The sequence below is a fragment of the Pteropus vampyrus genome, unplaced genomic scaffold (genome assembly GCF_000151845.1).
Source record: "Pteropus vampyrus isolate Shadow unplaced genomic scaffold, Pvam_2.0 Scaffold67, whole genome shotgun sequence".
Lineage (NCBI taxonomy): Eukaryota > Metazoa > Chordata > Mammalia > Chiroptera > Pteropodidae > Pteropus > Pteropus vampyrus.
The window spans coordinates 6,904,801-6,914,144 of NW_011888848.1; the positions used below are offsets into that span (position 1 = coordinate 6,904,801).

The following is a 9,344-nucleotide window of genomic DNA, read 5'->3' on the forward strand; positions in this document are numbered from 1 at the left end:
CATATTTCTTTCTTTTTTTAAAATTTTCAGTGTTGAAAGGTATTATCATTCTTGTAGAGGTCATAGAACCTTTAGCAATTTTTCTGAAGGAATTCTTAGGTTCCATTCCTTCATTCATATTGATCCTAGAGGTTTGTTATATATTGAAGCTTATTTTCAAGAAGAGGGGAAATAAAACTGCTTAGACTTGGGATTCAGTTTCATAAATGTGACATCTTAATAAAATAAGTAGCTTTAATTATTATTTTTCTTTATTAAAATAGAATCGTAAAGAAATTATATTCATCAGTTCTTTAAACTAAGTATAAAAACCCATACGTAGGTGTTGGGAAGTTACAAAAAATAATCTTTCTTTAGAAAGTAACACATAACCAGTTTGTATTTTCAAAATATCAAGTAATATATAACATGCTTACATCTGTTATTTAAGTCACCAACTGAAGGATCATAGTCAAAATCCACTACTTTGATCTAGGGGTAATCTTAAGGTCTAATACTGATTTGAATGATCTGAAATCAACCTGGAAAATGTTTTCAAGCCATTTTAGTTTCTCTCTTCCCAACTGTTCACTTTTTATTCCTACCTGGAAACAGTTGCTCATTGTTCACCCTCTCAACTAGCTTCCTTGCCCTAAGGCAATGTTTAAAAGTATTTGGGTTACAAGATGTTTCTCCATAAATAAAGTACATGTTGTGCTGTCAATAGAGTTTGCCATTAAGCAGCTCTGATACAATCTACCCATGAAGGGTGTTTTTGTTTATCAAACATTTACCTAGTCCTTACTCTGCCAGGTACTGTTTCAAGTACTTTATAAATATCAACTCATTTAGTCTGGAGGTAGATAGTGTTGTTATCCACATTGTGCAGATGAGGAAACAGAGGCATAGAGAAGTAATGGGGGAACTGGGATTGGAATCTAGGTTGTTGAACTATATAATCTTTGGGCTATTGCCTTCCCAAGTGTAAAGAAAGTATCAGTACTAAAGGCAAGTATGCTAATGGTTCCTAATGTCAAAAACATTTTTCTTGGATATGCTTGAATTGAATAGATAAATGAATCTTGAGATGGTTACCATATTGTCCTACATATTATCTTATACTTCTTGTATATTATTGGATGAGGCATTCCATCTCTGGAAGATACCTAGGCTTTGGTACTTAACAGAACTGGTTTAAATTGTGACTGGTAACTTAGTTATAATTCTTATAATTATCTACATTTCTAGATAAATGTCTTCAAATATAAAATAGAACTAATAATACTTCATAAGCTAGTTCTGGTATTAAATGAGGTAATGAATATCACAGGCCAAGTACATTCAAAGCATTCACTAAATGATGTGTAGTATTAAATGTTATAACTAGAATGATAGAACCAGAAGCCCATGGTAGAGGAGACAACTCTAAAAACAGCATTGTATTATCAACTAAGGATGGTGAGTGAAGTACCTGCAAGCAAGTGTCAAGATACCTAACCTGCAAGTGTGGGGAGTGGGGTGTCAGGGAAGTCTTTTTGAAGCAAATTAGGCCTAACTGCTAATAAAGAAAATAACATTATTGCTAACTCTTAAGTGAATGAATAATCATTACATTATTATTATTACTATTATTAAGAATGACTAAGATAATAGCGTATTTTAAATTTTGTTTTAAAAGATAAATTTTATCGATGAGCAACATAGACTTGGTTTAGCAATAACATTTTTGTTATTTGTAGTGTGTGTGTGTGTGTGTTTAACTTTCCCATCACAGTTTTGGACATATCTTTTACCTTTGTTTGTAATTTGGCTACATTGTGTCATTCCATGGAGAGAAGACTTTTCCCTTAATAAACAGCAGGAAGCTGTCCATTTCCAATGGTGCTGACTCATGCAGCAACAGTTAAGATAAAAGATACCTGAAGATGGGAGGTGATACGATAAGCTTTCCACTTCCTCCTGAAAGGGGACAATTTTAAGCCAGAATTACAAAGCAGTATGTATGATAGATAACTAAGCCACAAGTCAGAAAATTTTGTCCTTATTTATGGTATTTTTATTTGTGCTTTATTCTTGGTCCACTGACTTACCCATGAGCAAATAATTGCTAATACTTACTGGCTTTTAAATTTATGGCTCCTTTCTCCAATTATAAGGTGAAACGGGACTATCATATTTACACATAAAGTATTGGCTTCCACTTCTAACTGCTGGTGTGTATATGGGAAAAGAGATAACTAGCACTTATCAGTCATGCTTGGTGCCAATGAATTCTTATTGGTCGAATGAGAGAAATATTGTTGAATGGATTTTGATTATACCAGGTGTAAGTAAATGCAAGAATTGTTAATATTTGTCATGAGTTTGTTGTTGACTAAATGCTGCTTTTTAAAATTAAAAAAAATCATTTAAATTAAATTTATTGGGGTAATATTGGTTAATAACATTATATAAATTTTAGATATAGGATTTTATAATACAATGTCTTCATACTCCATTGTGTGCTCACTGCCCAAAAAAGTCTAGTCTCCTTCTGTCACTATATATTTGATCCCCTTTACCCTTTTTGTCTTCCCTCCCGCTCCTCTGCCCTCTGGTAACCACCATTTTGTTGTCTGTATTAATGAATTTCTTTGTTTTGTTTGTTGCTTTTTGTTTTATATCCCACATATGAGTGAAATCATATGGTTCTTGTGCTTTCCTGTCTGACTCATTTCACTTAGCATGATGCTCTCAAGATCCATCCATGTTGTCACAGATGGCAGTATTTCATCTTTTTATGACTGAATAGTATTCCATTGTGTATATATACCACATCTTCTTTATCCAGTCATTGATCAAAGGACACTTAGGTGGTTTCCATGTCTTGAAAGGTTGCTTTTTAATTATCGAGATTTAGAAAACAAATCCAGAGGACTTGAGGAGTAGGGAGCATTGATAATTTGGAGAATAGTGTCTGTGTAATGTGCAGTGTCTGAAGAACCTTGAAGAGCACATACATGAAGTGGCAGGTAGATTTGTTAGTGACTAAAGCTAGCTGCCACCCTAATCCTAGGCGAACCACCCCCTTCTGCATATCTTTCAGGTACAGAACTTCTTGTTTTCTTTGTTTGGTTTTTATAATATAATGCATATTATATTTCATAAATTTAGCCACAAAATAATGTGTTTTAGAGGAAAGTGTGGCTTGATATGGTTAAAATGGGCAAAGTTTATAGCGAAGTTGATAGGCCCACAGGTCTTGCTTGTTTTGGAAGCCAGGAACTTGGCAGTCCATATAATATAGGGGCCTAACAAAAAGTTGTTAGAATGATTTTCACTTGTAGATTAGTTTGAACATCCTTATACAACACCTAATGTTACAGTCCTCTATGCCTTGTGCTAGAGCAGTAGATTGAGGGACACATTGACAACTAACAGTTTTTATTTTTAAAATGTTTTTGGATGTAGAGATGTTTATGCCCATATATAAATGGCCTGTGTTCTTCATGGATCTCATAGATGCTTCTTTTTAAATTATAGCTACTTAAAAAGTTCCAGATGTTAGCTAATAAAAATGCTATAAACTCAGCAACTTCTTTTTCATTTTGACCTCCTGAAAACTGCTATCTGTACACAGTGTTCCTGAAAGAACTTGATTGCATGTAGCATACCCTGAAGCACAGAAGGTACATTTTCATTACTTTCTCATGTATTATGTGTGCTTAGGTCCCTTGATAGGAATTCCTCTTGACATTTGATGAAATCCTCAACGGCCGACCCTTTGCCACAGAAATTACCATGGGACAAATGAACACTTGTGAAACAATGCATTACAGGAAAAACCTATGGCCAGCTTATAGAGGCTGGCTAAGTAAGGACCTCCCTTCTGATAATACATTTCTGGAATACTGCTGTATTTAGACTCTTATCTTACAAATACTTGTGTATTATCGTCCTCATGATGTTCATGTTTAAGTGCTTAATTATGACAGCAGTATACTTTCTCTGTTTCACAGCTGTAAAACAAAGTGGATAAGTACCACGGTATACCTATGTTTCCAGCAATCCAACTCAATACGAGGGAGTTTTCTGGGTTCTGAGGATATAACAGTAAAATATATGTGTGTGTATGTGTGTTTGCATGGGACTTATATTACTTTTTTTTGTTTTGATCCTGTTATTAATTACATGGGTGTCCATCGGATGATTATATTGAACACTTTTTTTTTTGTATAAAATTACACTTCTGTGTATGATAAGAGAAGGCCAAAGTAAATAGCATTTTATCCCTGCCTTCATGGATAGAATAATAATTTAATATTGTTTATTTGAATTCCAGAATATATGTTAGTAGATTGAAAAGAATGGGCCCTACTGTGCAAAGCCTTGGGTAGCAACCTAAGAAGATGAAGTCACTTGTGACTATACAGCTAGTGAAGATTTAGGTCAGGACAGGGACATGATTGCTGCTGAGCTTCTGGAAGATTATTCTACCATCAGGGTATAAGGTAAGTTATGAGCAAAATTGTAAGTAAGGAATGGTCAAGTTTATGTCTGGAGAGATTTAATATAGCCTGTTGTAGGCAATGGATGGATAAAGGTGGAGAGGCCAGCTGGGAGGGTATCACCATATTTTAGGTGCAAGTAAAAAGTACCCACAACAATATACTGGAATTAGAAGATATACCTGAGACAAAGAGTCGAAATAGCAACTAAATATAAGACCACAGAAATTGCATGCATGAGGTGACAGAACTGAGTGGGTTTTAGATGACCCAGTTTCTGACTTGCCAGCAGATTAGAGTAGTAGGTGTGTGGAAAAATAAGGATGTGAGGAGTTGGGAGAACAATTTAAGCAAGGTAGAGATGGCATAACCAGGGAGTGAGGTAGGAAGTGAGGAATTAGAGCAAACTGAGGCAGTCTTTATTTTTAAGGCATTTAGGACAGAGCAAGCAATCTCAAAGGTATGTTGAGAGAGAACAGAATCAAAGGAAAGGGTTTTCTTTTTCATTTTTTCTTTTTTCTTTTTTTCTTTTTTTTTTTTTTTTTTAGCATAGAGGAGGCCTGAGACTTTTGTAGGAAGAGAGAAAAGAGCCAGTCCACAGGGATAATCTGAAAATGTAAGAGAACTATTCTGCATAATTGATAAAACAAGGACGAGGGCTAGCAAAGAGGCATTTTCAAGAAAATGGGTGTGAGATTCGCCTTAGCAAAGAAAAGGGATGCTTAAAAATTCAGAGAAAGGGCTGAAGAGAGAGAGAGAGAGTTAAGGAAGCAGAGGAATTTCGAGTTAATGAGAATGGTGGCCATGTAATCTCACAGCAGCTGGGCTCAATCTTCTTGGTAAAGTTTTAGAAGGCAGGCTATAGGATTACTAAAAAGTAACAATAGAATGAAAAATGCTGGCTGATTTGGTAATAGTAGACATAATAAATACATTTGGTGACTGCTCCTCTATAATTTTTATAGCAGTTTTTTTCTGGGCTGAACAAATAATGTTTATGAACTTTGGACAGATATTTAGCAGGAAGTCCCATGAGCCATTCAGTTAAAAGAATCAGATGCCAAGATCGCGTTCGTGAACATGACATAGAAATCAATCATGAAAACGTCTTTGGCTTTCTTCCCGTAGCTGCTTAAGGAAGATATTTTGAATACACAAAAGTCTTGGGCATATGTTACTTACATGTGTGACTAATATATTAATCCTGATGTGTCTCAGCACATTAATGTAATTGATATACTATTAAGATAATATGGTATTTGACTCTTCTTAGGTTAGTCTAGGTATGGAGGTGAGATAAATTTGAAATTGTATTATCTTTAGTTCATAGGTAGTTAAATGATTGCAGTGTTACCCTCTGTGTTGTTTACTCTCTCTGGCTTGCAGCTTATAGTGGTACTAACATGTCTAGGGTACGATTCTAGATGAATACGGTTGTATCTGTTTGAGTTGATTTTAGCCTAGTGGTCCCATAGCACTGTGGAGTCAGAGTAAGAACTGACAGATCAGAATTATTCCCTACACTTGCTGAAGGCCCACAAATCAGTACGTACCTGCACAGAATGTTAACCACTAAAACGTAACACAGTTTTGCCTTCTTCCACTGATAATTAACTGTGTGAAGATATTTTTGCAGAAAAGGAGTAATATCCCTTTCCCATCAGCTTTAGTTGAAAATAGACTAATTAATGAGAACTTATAGATTTTTTTCTTTCTCCATATTGACTTTAGACTATTTAACGTATCCGTAAAAGAGAGGAAATTATTTATTTAAACTGAAAAAGTTGAAAACCTTAAAAATTTCCTTCTATACTTCTGGTTTCCTCTACACACTGTCTGCAGACATGGTAAGTTTTCTCATACAACTTGTCACTCTTCAGTTTACAATACTTTAGTTGTGCCTCCATTAGTTTCTAAATTTTAAAGGCATTTCATTTCCCTTTCTACCTTGTAGTTCTTTGTGCTTTTTTTTTTTTTTTTGACTGAAATCCTACTATACTTATAAGGAACCTCAATTATTTGTCTCCCCAGAACATGCCATGTGCTTTCTGGTACCCCTGTTTCTATATCTTTGTTCATAGTGACTGCTCATTCCACTCCAGTTTTCAAAGTTATTTTTTTCTTTTTCTTCAAAACACACTTCTACCTTCAGAAAATATTTATTGAATCAATTAACTACTTAATAAGAGATGAGGTAAAATTTTAAAAGATTAACTGGAATCTGATTTTAGATGTCACTATGTATTTAAATGTTAGGCCAGTATTTACTGTAGAGGCAATTCTGAGGCAATTCAGTGGCCGAAGCATGTTAGCAGTGGTACCCTTGCATATTATTCATTTGTCTAAAATCTTTTCATTGTTTCCTTTTATTTAAAGGACAAAGTTCAAGCTCCCTTTATTACTAGGTCCCTGTTTGCTTCTCCACCAGGCCCATTGTGGCTTCTGTCTTGGCCTGCAGGCTTGCATCTGCCTAGAACACACTTCCCTCCACTCCTGTGCCAGATTAGCTGTCACCCCTTTAGAAACCATTCCTCAAATCCCTTGACACCTTCCTCTTCTAGTCTCAGTAGACCGTAGACTTCATGTGCTTCCATTATTAAACCTTGTGCTGATGACGAAAAGCAGACGTCATAGCATAGTTTCTGTAAGTAATTGTTTATTTGATTGTCTTAACCACTAGGTTATAAGCACTTGGTTATAATCCCAAGTATGTAACACAAGTTCTGCCAATTCCTAGGCCCTGAAAAAATGGGTTGAAAAAAAAAAATCTTTATTCACATTTATGGATAATTCATACATATTGTATATTACACTGAGTTAGGAAAACCTTTTGAGTTAGTAGAAATAGAGTTTTATTCAACTTATCCTACATCTAATGTATATTCTGTGCAGTATATGAGTTATCTACTGATGTGTCTTTTTCTAAGATTCAGGCAAATGAATTCCATTTTATAGAATCCTCCCTGTCAGTACCAGGGTTTGGAAATCTACACGTACATATTATTTAATTCCTGGGTAACGGATGAAGCCCCAGGGCAGAAGCAGAAAGGTAAGAAAATATTTGTTATACAACTTCACACTGTAGCTCTAGCAGTGGTCGGAAAAAGACAGCCTGGGGTGATAATGTAGTGGGTGAGTGTCTTGTGTCCTTACAGTATTTGGCTTATTTGAAGACAAGAGTTAGTTGGTCAGATTCTATAGATGAGAGAGGACAACAGCAGTGACTATCTACTCTGTCTTTTCAGAATAACTGTCCTCTTACCTTTCTTCTGTGAATGTGTTTGTGTTTGAGACAAATAACCCCTAATTTAAAATCTTTTCACTAGTTGAACTCAGGTTCACTTGGGAGACTTCAGTGTGGACTGTATTCCTATTTCTCATCATACTGTCTCTCAGTCATCAGTGTAAAGCCATTGTTTTGTGTTAGTCCCAACCTTGACTTTTCTCTGAGATTTTATTAGGTAATTCTTAGTTACAGGTTTTAATTCTGTCCTTAAGCTGTGATTGGTGTATACCAAGTTATCACCATTATTTTAAAGGAGAGACATTAGTCACTCAATTTATAATAGTGCAACTAATTTTTATAATATTAGTAGCTGTCACATAGCTGGGGCCACATCTGAATTTAATAACTTCATTGAAAAAGTATATTTATTTTATAATTGTGTTTACTTTTTTATACATTTGGTGCTACATATACATCATAAAGGTAAAGGGCTGTATGTAATTATTATTTTTCTTTTTGGTTTTACATATTTTGACAGTTTAAAGGAATAAGAGTATGGGAATTGATGAAAGAAAACATAGTTTTGGTGAAAAGTAGAGTAAATGAGGGAAGGTAAGAAGCTTTAAAAACGGTGTAGAATTATAATTGGCACTTGGCAACAAAGAAAACACACTGAAAAATAAAATTATTCTACTATCTTTTTGTACATATGAAGGTAGTTCATGTACAGGAAGAGGTAAGGTGTAAATTCCTTTACCCTCTAGTATGTTGTCACAAATACATTTGTAAAAATATATATATTTTTTCTGAGTAGAGCATGCAAATTGCATTACTATAGAGACAGTTATCTGTGTCACTTTGCTTGATTTATGTACCTGGATTACATAATTAGGTCTGTCTTTATCTTATGAGGAAATGACGAATGCAGTTTGTCAGTTCAGTTTTATTCTTTTGGAATCATGTTACATGGGTTATGTTTGGTTTGAGGCAGTATTTGTTTATCGGCTGCTAATCTTGTGTGGTTTTTATTTGGTTTATCATTTTACTTGGAAGTTAGCCATTCCTTACCTTTCATTCAACTTCTACCCCAAAATGTTGACTGAGATAGAGGGAAAGCATGAGTGAGCAGAAACTGTTTATATTTATTCATGTTTTATTCTTTTATTCATGTTTCCAAGTGATTCATGTTCACTTATCCATTCCCTGGATCACCATCAAAAAAAAAAAAAAAAAAAAGATTCAGTCTTCTTTTTGCTTGTGTTCTGTATTTGTTAGAACATTCTTAAGGGTTTAGGCCAATTAAGTTAGAAAAACTCAGGATGAAGTATCTTGAATATCTTATAAAGAAAACAGACGCTAGTGAGTTATCGAATATGGGTTGCCAAATTGTAGACTACAAGAAAACAAAGTTCAGCGAATGCTTATGGAAACCAGTAATGTACATTTTTTGTTCCTCTCCTAAGGACAAAAAATTGTCTCTTCATCATCTAGATCAGAGATGAAGGCTGCCTCCCAGCTCACGGAGAATTATTTGGCCTATAAAGAGATTTAAATAATTTGCATTAGTTTCCAACATTCAGGATCCAAAAGTTTTCATATAAAATCTGCCTTTTCATAGCTGCCCCCTGTAATAAGAGTGTGTGCCGCCAGCA

The 9,344-nt window shown here is 34.7% G+C and overlaps 1 protein-coding gene and 1 long non-coding RNA gene across 3 annotated transcripts in view; both read left to right on the forward strand.

Moving 5' to 3' along the window:
* Positions 1-8,457, forward strand: part of LOC111740705 — a 47,430-nt gene extending 38,973 nt beyond the window's left edge. The window contains exons 3-7 of the long non-coding RNA XR_002780726.1: positions 3,502-3,647; positions 4,301-4,469; positions 6,198-6,313; positions 7,394-7,515; positions 8,231-8,457. This is a non-coding gene — a long non-coding RNA (uncharacterized LOC111740705). The remainder of the gene's footprint in view (positions 1-3,501; positions 3,648-4,300; positions 4,470-6,197; positions 6,314-7,393; positions 7,516-8,230) is intronic.
* The window catches only part of PPP3CA (protein phosphatase 3 catalytic subunit alpha), a 310,822-nt gene that overhangs the window by 71,288 nt on the left and 230,190 nt on the right, over positions 1-9,344 (forward strand). The window lies entirely within an intron of this gene.